Raw genomic sequence first — 12,638 nt, forward strand, 5'->3', positions numbered from 1 at the left:
TTGTAATAACTAAAGAAAGTACTACATGGGAATTGTTAACCAGGACACCCAGCTAAGTAAGTGGTAGTGGTTATGAAAGTGGGGCTTCCTGAATAGAACCCAACCCCCACACCCATGCTCATGCTCCCAGCCAGTCACTGCCCTCTGGCAGCACACTGGGAAGAACTCGAATCAGCACGGAGAAGCACTGTATTAAAGTAGGTTTCAACCTTGTTAGTAACAACACGGGTCGTCTCAAAACTGATGAGGGGACGGGAAGGATGCCATACATCATAAGGGGCAGGCCTGAAAAGGAGGGGTCTAATAAATTACAGTGATGGATACCAAACAGCTGAGGAAGACAATGGGAAGATGGAGAAGATGAGCCAAGTACTGAAAACTGCCAAGAACATTCAAACCTCATGCCTTCTAATTAACTCGTGATTCTGACAGTCTTCACAGGATACTTTCCACACCATTCTACATGATCGATTTAATAAGATTTACTGCATACCTATTGCAGCTCAGTTCCCATCCTCAAGGAACCTCTGTCCTCACTGTGGGATAGACAATAAATAATCTACTGTCCAGATGTGACAGATGCTCAATGAATGTTTGTTCGAGAATAAACAGTATAAAAAGCAGCAAGTGGAACAAAAACAGTACTGAGTCCATGCTTCAGAGCACAGGAGCAGGGAGCTATTGCTTTGACCCAGGAAACCTTGACTAGTAGAGATAAGTCAAGGTTCAGGTTAGGAAGAGAGAATGGATGGGAGACATCTGATGGCCACCTGACCATAAGTGCCTCATTCTGGCCTTGCAGGAGCTCTCACATGTCAAAACACAGCACATCATTCCTCATGCTATTGCTAGCTCAGTCCAAGGCCCTTCCCATCGAGAACAAGCCCTAGAACACCAACAAGGGAAAGATGTCCTGTGTTATGCTGCTGGCTGCCCACAATTATAGGCCTGGCAGTGGACCAGCTTCTTCATGGCTCCACTGAAGAATGCTCGGGCTCAGATCCTAAAATGCCATCTTGCTGCTCTTCTCATCACTCCTGATTCTGGTACAATGCCCTTCCTTTGGCTTCAACGGCAGGACTGAGCCCAAAGAACCACTCACTTCAGAGAGCAGACTGATCTCAAAGTTGGTGGATATGAACTCAGTTCAAGGAGCACTCTAAGCCTGGAAGATGTGGCTGATCCTATCAACAGATCAAGAGGAGACACATATCTTACTCTAAATGTCACCCTATGACAATCCTTATCATTACTAGAACTGCCACACTATTATCTTTGTGTCTGGCTGCACTCAGCACTTGGGAGGTGGATGCATCAACTCTAAAATTAAGCAGACACCAGTAGGACACTAGTCAATCCCATTCTTTGTCTAGTGAGGACCATGCAATAAGGCAAGAGGGTACTTCCTGATGCTGGCTATGATTTCCTACAGCTCTGCTTGTCCAGAGCATAAACAGAAGGGCTCTGCAATAATTCTACTGCCTCACTCCTGGTACCTGATTCCAAGAGCAGTCAGAGCCCTGGAGGGCCCAAGCACTGGCTGCCACAACAGCTTTCTGCTTCCCCAATCAGTCTCCTTTCCCCATTTGGATATTTTCAGATTGTACTCTCAGGTTACATAAAAATAAAATCAGGAGCACAATGGGTGACAATGGAATCAGAAGTTCTAACTTGGGTGACATGAATGTGTCTCAGAAATCAAAGAACATCCCGAAAGTATATGCAGAATTGTATGTAAGGACATTAATGTATGTTCTTTTCTTGGAGAAAGCTTTCATCAGATTCTGAAAGGGCTCCATAACCCAAAAAAGGTATAAAACACAACAAAAACCCACATCCTGCAACCACCAGGCAGTTTTGATCCTGTGATTTGTGGCTTTTATTCATTTACTTGTTCAACAAATAATGATTATTTATATGCCAGGCCCCGAAAGGATACAACAGAGAACAAAGCAGACAACAGCCCTGCCCTCATGGAGCTGCCTGGGGTCACAGCCTGTTTTAACACCTGCCCTGGTGCTCTCCGTGCACCAGTACCTGAATCAAAGCTCCCAGAGCTGAAGAGGCTTTTAAGGGATACAACCCTCCTTGTCCATGTGTCCTGAGTAGCAGTCAAGTAGTCTCATGCACTCTCTCCTACAACCGATGAAAATTACTGGTTTTTAATATGGAAGACTTGTTCTGTTCCTTGAAATTCCCATTATCCTTCAGGGCAGCAACTTGATTTAAGAGGGCTGCTTACCAGTTAACACTTCTTATGAAAACAGCGATTTTATTTTAAGATGGGCCAGGGGTTAAAGGTATCACAGGCCAGTATGCTGTGATGCAAGAGAATGTGGGCTATGGGAAGGAAGAAGTAAAACTTATCTCCATTTGCAAATGACAGGATTCTATATATAGAAAATTCCAAAGATTCCACAAGAAAGCTATTAAAGCTAATAAAATTCAGCAAAGTTACAGAGTACAAGATCAACACAAAAGTACCCAGTCGTGTTTTTATAAACCTGTAATCAACAATTAAGAATGCAATTCCATTTAGGGGCACCTGGCTGGCTCAGTCGGTGGAGCATATGACTCTTGTTCATCTTGGCGCTGTGGGTTTGAGCCCCATGCTGGATGTAGAGATTACTTAAAAAAAATAAAATCTTTTTTTTTTTTTTTTTAAAGATTTTTACTTATTTATTTGACAGAGAGCCAGCGAGAGAGGGAACACAGCAGGGAGAGTGAGAGAGGAAGAAGCAGGCTCCCTGAGGAGGAGCCTGATGTGGGGCTCGATCCCAGAACGCCGGGATCACGCCCTGAGCTGCAGGCAGACGCTTAACGACTGAGCTGCCCAGGCGCCCCCAAAAAATAAATCTTAAAACAAAAACAGAGGGGCACCTGGGTGGCTGAGTAGGTTAAGCATCTGCCTTCGGCTCAGGTCATGATCCCAGGGTCCTGGGATCAAGTCCCACATCGGGCTCCCTGCTCAGCGGGGAGCCTGCTTTTCCTTCTGCCTCCTGCTCTCCGGGCTTGTGCTCTGGCGCTCTCTCTCTCTCGCTTGCTCTCTTGACAAATAAATAAATAAAATCTTTAAATAAAAGAAAAAAAACCCAAAACAAAAAACCCCAAAAACACAATTCCATTTACAGTGGCATCTAAAACAATAAAATAACTGGGAATAAATTAATAGTGTGTTTTACCAAAGTAAAACACTTGTACATTGAACACTGCAAAATGTTGCTGAAAAATATTAAAGAAGACTTAAGTAAATGGCAAGACATCATCTTCTGTTCATGGATAGGAAGCCTTCGTATTATCAAGATATCAACACTAACCAGAGATCTACAAATTCAACACAATCCCTACCAAAATTCTAACATTTTTTGCAGAACTGGAAAAGCTGATCTTCAAGTTCACATGGAATTGCAAGACACACTGAATAGCTAAAACAATCTTGCAAAAGAACAAAGTTGTAAGACTCATACTTCCTGACTTCACAACTTCTACACAAAGCTATAGTAATCCAGTGTGATATTGGCATACAGACACACATATAGACCAAAGAAGCAGAACTGAGAGTTTGGAAGTAAACACATATATTTATGACCAAATGATTATTTATTTATTTATTTATATTTTATTTTTTAATTTTATTTATTTATTTGTTTGTTTATTTGACAGAGACGGCCAGTGAGAGAGGGAACACAAGCAGGGGGAGTAAACACATATATTTATGACCAAATGATTATTTATTTTTATTTTATTTATTTATTTATTTGACAGAGACAGCCAGCGAGAGAGGGAACACAAGCAGGGGGAGTGGGAGAGGAAGAAGCAGGCTCCTAGTGGAGGAGCCTCATGTGGGGCTAGATCCCAGAATGCTGGGATCACGCCCTGAGCCGAAGGCAGACGCTTAACGACTGCACCACCCAGGTGCCCCTTATTTATTTATTTTTAAAGATTTTATCTATTTATTTGACAGAGAGAGATAGCAAGAGAGGGAACATAAGCCTGGGGGAGCTGGAGAGGGAGAAGCAGGCTCCCCACTGAGCAGGGAGCCCGACGTGGGGCTCGATCCCAGGACGTCAAGACCATGACACGAACCGAAGGCAGATGCCCAGTGACTGAGCCACCCAGGCACCCCCCAAATGATTTTTTTTTTTAAGATTTTATTTATTTATTTGAGAGAGAGAGACAGCCAGCAAGAGAGGGAACACAAGCAGGGGGAGTGGGAGAGTAAGAGGCAGGCTCCTAGTGGAGAAGCCTGATGGGGGCTCGATCCCAGGACCCCGGATCATGCCCTGAGCCGAAGGCAAACAGTTAATGACTGCACCACCCAGGTGTTCCCCCAAATGATTTTTTTAAAGATTTACTTATGAGAGAGAGCGAGCGAGCATGTGCATGTGGGGGGGGGAGGGGCAGAGGGACAGAGAATCTTCAAGCTGACTCCCCGCTGAGTGTGGAGCCTGATATGGGGCTCACCCATGAGATCACAACCTGAGCTAAAACCAAAAGTGGGATGTTCAACTAACTGAGCCACCCAGGCGCCCCTATGACCAAGTGACTTTTGACAAGAGTGCCAAGTTCATTCAAATGAAGAAAGAACAATCTCTTCAATAGTGGTGCTGGTACAACTGGATTTCCACATGCAAAAGGAAGGATTTGGACTGCTACATCAAACCATCTGCAAAAATTAACTCACGATGGAGAAACAAATTACATATAAGAGCTACACCCATAAAACTCTCAGAAGAAAACACTGGGGTAAATCTTTGTGACCTTGAATTTGGTAATGGATTCTTAGATATGACACCAAAAACAGGAGCAGCAAAAGAAAATTAGTTAAGGTGGATTTCATCAAAATTAAGAATGTGCACTGGGGTGCCTGGGTAGCTCAGTTGGTTAAGTGTCTGCCTTCAGCTCAGGTCATGATCTCAGGGTCCTGGGACTGAGTCCTGCATCAGGCTCCCTGCTTAGCAGGGAAGTCTGCTTCTCCCTCACCCTTTCCTTCTCCCCTCTGCTTATGTGCATGCTCTCTCTCTCTCAAATAAATAAATAAATAAAATCTTTTAAAAAATGTGCATTAAAGCACACTATCAAGAAAATGAAAAGAAAACCTACAGAAGAAAAAAACATTTAGAAATCATACATCTGATTAAGAATTTAGTATCTAAAATATATAAAGAACTCCTAAAGCTCAACAACAACACAAAACAACCCAATTAAAACACAGGCAAAGGACTTGAGCATTTCCCCAAAGAAGATATAAAAAATGGCCAAGAAGCACATGAAAAGATGTTCAACATCATTAATAATTATAAAAATGCAAATCGAAATTTTAAAAATGGAAAAACAGTAAGTGTTGGTGAGGATATGGAGGACTGGAACCCTTGTGCACTGCTACAAAATGGTGCAGCCACTGTGGAAAACTATGGTCATTCCTCAAAAAGTTCAATATGGTTACCACATGACCCAGCAACTCCACTGTTAGGTATATACCCCAAAGAACTGAAAACAGGTATTCAAAATTTGTAGATGAATGTTCATAACACTATTCTCAATAACCAAAAGGTGAAAATAACTCTGATGTCTATCGCCTAGAGAATGTATAAACAAACTGTGACGTATCAATACAATGGAATATTATTTGGCCATAAAAGAAGATACAGGCTACCACATGGATGAACCTTAGAACATTATACTTAGTGGAATCAGCCAGACCCAAAGGACAAATATTATAGGATTCCATTTATATGAGAATAGGCAAATTCATATATATGAAAACGTGGGTTAGAGCTTACCAGGGTCTCAGGAGAGGGGGAATGGGGAGTTATCGCTTAACAGTTACAGAGTTTCTGTTTGGGATAATGAAAAAGTTTTGGAAATAAATAGTGTTGACAGTTGCAAAATCATGAATGTAACAAATGCCACTCAATTGTACCCTTAAAAATAAATTGTTATGCATATTTTACAATAAACAAAAAGAATGTAACATGCGAAGACCAGTGAATTTTATGGTTTAAATGGGTAAATTGTGTAACATGTAAATTATATCTCAATAAAGCTGTTTAAAAATAAGACTGTGGGCTGAGTCCTAGCTCTGCCACATACCACCTGTGAGACTATCAACAAATTTACACAAACCTTAAGTTCTTTTTTTTTTTTTTTTTAAGATTTTATTTATTTATTTGACACAGAGAGAGACAGCCAGCGAGAGAGGGAACATAAGCATGGGGAGTGGGAGAGGAAGCAGGCTCCCAGCGGAGGAGCCTGATGCAGGGCTTGATCCCAGAACACTGGGATTACGCCCTGAGCCGAAGGCAGACACTTAACGACTGAGCCACCCAGGCGCCCCACAAACCTTAAGTTCTAAGGGGGTAAAATGGGACTGGTGCCACCTACCCGACAAGGTGGCCGTAAGGACTAATTAAAATATTCTCTGTGAAGCCCCTAGCTGATGGTTCTTCTTAACTCAACAGCTATTATCACATACAGAAAACTAAGTGACGTCAGCATAATGACCAGGCCGGGACAGGCCCTGCCTGAACCATGCCAGGGCCTCAATTTCATGATATTCTCACCTAATTTACACATTAAGGAAGAGGAACAAAAGCCTTTTAGAGACAATCTTCTCTAATTCACAACCCAATGAGAACATGGTATGTTAGAAGAAAAAAAATGTTATTAAAAATACATGAAATTTCTAAAATTCCAAAGGACTTTCCAAAGATTCCTACTTTTTATCAAGCACTTGTTTTTTTTTTTTTTTTTTAAAGATTTTATTTATTTATTTATGTGACAGAGAGACAGCCAGCGAGAGAGGGAACACAGCAGGGGGAGTGGGAGAGGAAGAAGCAGGCTCATAGCGGAAGAGCCTGATGTGGGACTCGATCCCGGATCGCCAGGATCACGCCCTGAGCCGAAGGCAGACGCTTTAACGACTGCGCTACCCAGGCGCCCCGAAGCACTTGTGATTAAGGGAAAAAAACTCTTTTGGTACACAAGAAGTAGAGTAAGTCAAATTCATAAAACTAGATATTGTTAAGCAAGACCAACAAACATCAATGACAGAAGGGTGGAGAAGGAGCCCATTAGTCCTGATGAAAAGCCCTGAGATTCCTACTACTTAACAGGTGAATATGAGCTTGAAGGCATCTCTGACAAACTATGGTGGGAAGGGGGATCGTTGCTGGAATGTGACAGGAAGTAAGACAGAGTGGCCCTGTTATGTTAGGAGGTATGACCCCGTACAGAGCTCCAGAGCTGAGTCAGGTGTTTGATGATGAACGTGTACGGACCTCACTGTGGATATATACTACAGGCGACACAGACAGAGGAACTCACAGGTGATCCCTGAGAAGCTGAAAAATACAACTAGTACTACTAAAACCTAGCTTTGCTTTGCAGACAACCTGATCTCAGTTAGTAGAAGAATCAGTGAAGAAACTGCTAATGTGAATTTAATCCTAACCAATGAAGCAAAACCCACTGGTTGACATAGAAACCTGAGAATTCCAGGCCAGTCAGTGAAGGAAGTTGTGCCATGGGCCTTAGAAAGATTCAGAAGATTCGGAAACCAGATGTAATCCAGTGACTAGGGGTTTCAAAATGGGGAGAAGACAATTCAAGAAGAAATATGAACACAAGCACAGATGACCCCAATGGGAGTGAACAACAAGTAACCTGAGAATGCTGGTGAACTCACACAAAGAACTCTGAGCATAAAAAAGAACATGCGCCAAAGATGAAAGGATATCCTTATACTGATAAGACAGATATCTAAGTACTGACCAAACACACCAGCAAGCAGGAATAAGAGTCCAACTCTGGTCACCTGCCACAGACCTTTACAACATAGGACACTGGTAGACCTACAAAGGGTCAAGTTTCTTGGTTTTGTTAAACCAGGGACAATGGTAGATTCTATAAAATGTAAAAGGCGAGCATGAAATCAAACCTGGACAAAATTCTGAATGCAATTAGCAAACAGATGGTATTTGGAAGGCAGTACAGGCTCAACCAAGAACAAGTTATGCCAAACCAACCTCATTATCTTTTTTTAGATATACGACACAGATCAGGAGAGGCTGCAGAGGAGGACTTGAGTACAAAGATCTAGATCGTGCTTTTATGAAATCTGCAGTTAACATGAAACCGAGGGGGGTGATCAATATGCCAGATGACATAATGAGGATTTTAAAAGATTTAGGTAACTGTATAGATAGATGGTGTATGACAAAAACAAAAAGAAACGCACCCATGACCCCAAACCTGAAGAGGGGAAACTGTAGGGTCACATACTAAAGTCCAAACATTAGGCTAAGCAAACACAGGAAGGGGACTTGTAGTTATTTGTTTCTCCCTGGTGGAGAGCTAAAAGGAACCACTCATGAGACTATATTCTAGAACTTCCACAAGGATAGAGACCTTTGTCTTCTTCACTACTGAACTCCAACCTCCTTAACAATGTCTGCCACAGTGTAAGTACTCAGTAATCTTTGCTGAAAGAGTGTTTTTGGAGGTGCCCAAGTTGAGACCAGAGGGCCAATGGATTTAGATGCTGCAGAAAGCCAAAAGCATTAGGAAGATGGGCAGACTAAATGATCTATTACTGCAACTTGCCTTTCTTCCCCATCCTGAGTCACCTGAAGCCTCACTTGCAGGCCAAGAAAATGTTAGTCTTCCTCCACAGAATCTGTTCCACTGATTCTGATTCCCACAGATGCCTACTGTCACCAACTGTTATCTTTTCTTTTTGTTAATTAAGTAGGCTCCATGTCCAGTGTAGAGCCCAACATGGGGCTGGAACTCACAACCCTAAGATTGAGATCAAGAGTTGGATGCTTAACTGACTGAGCCAGGCACCCCTCACCAACTGTTTTCTTAACCCATACCACAGGGGAAGGCTCCACCGAGGCTCCATTTGGATGTCTGGATACAAATTTTCATACAGCAAATAATCATAGGTGTACAGCCCCAGAGTTAAGGACAATACTAAGAAAGTTCTTCCCTGTCTTTTCTAGTCAGAAAGTATACTGGAATACAAGTGTGTGAGAATATTATAGGGAGACTGAAGCATTTGCTCTAAATTATTTAAAAACCAATAAAATAAAAGGTAAATTGCCTGCAAACTTCAGGACCTCCATCAGTTGGGAGAAATTGGCTATTTTATGCCTCAGGGAAGGCAACATAAGAAAACTATTCATCTCCTCAGCCTAGCCCATTGATGACATGGCAACAGCCCACTTCCTCCACTTTGTCTTTAGCTGCTTTCGCCCAACATACTGCATGCTCTCACTAACCTGCAGCTACTTGGTGGTATGAAGTCTTGTTCACGTAAGCTCTTCCCTCTGCCAGGAATGTCTCCCTGCACTTCACCTAGCTAACTTCTATTCATCCTTCAAAACTCAGCTAGAGGGTTACCTCCTCCAGGAAGGCTTCCCAGACAAATACCCACACTCCCATCTCCTACCCTCCCCCTTCCCCACTTTGTGTTATTAGAGCACTTACCACACTGCTGGTTTCTGTCTCTATTCTCTCACTAGATGGTAAGCACCCTGGTGGAAAGACCCTACAAGACATCTCTCACAGGTTGGCTGGATGAATAGTGAACATCAGAACAAGGGTGCCTTTTAGACTCAAAAGAACTTAAGTAACTTGCCCAAGATCATACCACGAAAAGCGAGGACTTGAATGCAGGTCCATGATCTTTCCCTGACCATCTTGCTTTTCCCCACCCCAGGTACCAAGTATTACTTCCCAAATTAAATCCCAAGGATCAACTCACTTCTTGAAAAGAGGTAAGCAAGAGAGAAAAATGACCTGTTTTAAAATCTCCCTTTATGGGCACCTGGGTGGCTCAGTCGGTTGGGCGTCTGCCTTTGGCTCAACTCATGATCCTGGAGTCCCTGGATCGAGCACTGCATTAGGCTCCCTGCTCAGCTGGAAGGCAGCTTCTTCTTCTGCCCCTCACCCCACTCTCATGTGCACACGCATGCTCTCTCTCAAATAAATAAATAAAATCTCTCTTTACTTGCAGGAATGTTCTTTTGAAAATCAAGTTTTATGAAAAAAAGTGTGAAATAATTCATGAAATAAAGTTCACCTAAGCCCTCATCGTTCTAATACCGTCAAGGGAAATAAGGAAGCTTCAATTACTGGCACATTTTGTCCTACTTATTTCACCTTATTTTAATTTTAATACTTTTCCTGGTAACCTAATTGCAAAAGTCTTAAGAGTTATTTTTAACAAGATCAGACAAGCACTAAGTTTTAGAAGATAATGTAACTCATGGAACTATTTATTTATGTTATAGCCAAAAGTCTCATTTAAATATACAGAATGAGAAATACCATTAAGTGGAATTTGGCAAAAGTTTATTTCTCAGGTCCCCCTTATACTCTTGGTGAAACACCAAAGCAAGCCTTTGATGAGACTTACACAGCTAAGGTAGTGTCACGAGGAGACTCGGGTGTGGAGACCTCTTTCTGGGGTCTGAGAAACAAGTAGAACTGCAAAACAGCCAACTATGTGGGTTATCTTAAAATATACATCATTAACCAGGCTCTTAATCCTCATCCTGGTCTAAGGCACCTACCCACCTATCTGCTCAACCAAGCTCTGAAATGATCTCCTTTAGGGGCGCCTGGGTGGCTCATTCAGTTAAGCAGCTGACTCTTGATTCCAGCTCAGGTCATGACCTCAGGGATCTGAGATCTCCTGGGATCAAGCCCCATGTTGGGATTCCCCACTGAGTGAACTGTCTGCTCAACCATTCTCCCTCTCCCTCTGCCCGACCCCCCACCCCCCCGCCGTCGCTTGCACGCACACTCTCAAATAAATAAATAAATAAATAATCCCCTTTATAGCACCTGGTCTTCCACTCTATGAGCTCCCCCCCCCCCCCGCACACTCTGAGCAATGTGGAGATACAGGTTTCTAAAACGCAGGCACATCTTAGAGCTAGAGGTCAACAGGCAGGTGGCCTAAATGGAGTGAGGTTTTAAACCCTGGCTCAAGTAAGAGCCCAATTCCTGACTGCCTCTATGCAGCCTGGAATTCTGACTGGGTGCCTCGACCCCCATGTGTCTAACACATGTGAGTCACAACAACTCTCTGAATCCTAGCTCTCTACTCCTATGATGAGGCAACAGATGTGACGATGCCTCAAAGGGCAGGAATCACTATGCAAACTGGAAGGCTTTTAGAGCCCGAGCGCCCCATGTAATTTTCGGGTGCTGACATGTGAACTAGGTTAGAGGTGTACACCTGGGCAGGGGCAGGTCTGTGGGGGATGAGAAAGTTGGGAGAGCCTACTCAGCCAAGATTCAGTCTGGTTTCTTTCCTGTTCCTCCACTGGGAAGCATTAAAAGCATGTGGGTCCTCTCTAGACCTAGCACCTGCCATAAGCCTCAGAAGCTCACTCCCTTCTTTACAGCCAACATGAGAGGGAGAAGTAATCGGACTCTGAAACAAACCTTCAAGTGTAGTTTGCTCGGACATTACTCCTCATCCAGAGAAGACGGAGGATAATCAATGGAAACCCCCCCCCCCACACACACACACACAAAATCAGTGCTAGCTTTTATTTGTGGACAGGCTGTTCTGTGGGTTAAATTCTGCTTTTTTGAAGCAATAGGCTCCATTACTTCATCCTCTGTCATGTACCTGGGCTGTCTCCCAAACCTGCCCTACTTTGGCCTTGGGGTGAACACACACAGAACAATCACTAGCTTAATCTCAGCTTCTCCAACATATATGCAATTTGATAATAACAACAAAGAGTATTCAACTGTAATCATATTATATAATGATACTTATTTACCTAGTAGTTTGTGGCTCACAAAGCATTTTCACAATTTATCAACAAATGAAAGAGCCAGGATTTGTAGCATCAAATTCCATGTTCTGACATGTTAATATCGAGGGCCCATCTCACTGCACATATTTTATATCTCGTAAAAAATAACACAAAAAATATATGGGACTGTTCTAAAAACAGGAATTTTGGGGGGTAAGATTTTATTTATTTCACAGAGAGAGACAGCAAGAGAGGGAACACAAGCAAGGGGAGTGTGAGAGGGAGAAGCAGGTTTCCTGCCAAGCGGGGAGCCCGATGTGGGGCTTGATCCCAGGACCCTGGGATCATGACCCGAGCCAAAGGCAGACGCTTAACGGCTGAGCCACCCAGGCGCCCACAAAAGTATGAATTTTTGAAAAAAATCTTTTTTCCCTCCTTAAGTAGGCTCCACACTTAGCGTGGAGCCTGACATGGGGCTTGAACTCACGACCCTGAGATTGAGACCCAAGATGAGATCAAGAGTCGGACACTTAACCAACTGAGCCACCCAGGCACCCAAAAAATCTATTTTTCAAATCCTTCTGTTCTTCTTCTGGGGTTTGTGCTCATTTTATGGTCACTCCAGGTTTACTGGATGTCTCATCAAACTTCTACTTTCTATGATACACAGCTTTATGCTCTCAACAGGCTTATCAACACTGACCTCAGGACTTCTTGGTTCAGAAAGCCACAGTTACAGGCTAAACTTTCCAAGAGTCTTAAAAAAAAAAAAAAAAGCTAGTAAGGTCTGAGATATTTTTTTTTTAATTAAAGATTTACTTATTTGATAGGGAGCACGCGCATGCCAAGCACAAG

General features: G+C 42.9%; 1 protein-coding gene across 1 annotated transcript in view; it reads right to left on the reverse strand.

Annotated features, from left to right (window-relative positions):
* CRKL (CRK like proto-oncogene, adaptor protein) overlaps positions 1 to 12,638 on the reverse strand; it is a 40,376-nt gene that overhangs the window by 12,777 nt on the left and 14,961 nt on the right. The window lies entirely within an intron of this gene.

Source organism: Ursus americanus, chromosome 30, assembly GCF_024610735.1.
Source record: "Ursus americanus isolate L20-20 chromosome 30, mUrsAme1.1.p, whole genome shotgun sequence".
Classification (NCBI taxonomy): Eukaryota; Metazoa; Chordata; class Mammalia; order Carnivora; family Ursidae; genus Ursus; species Ursus americanus.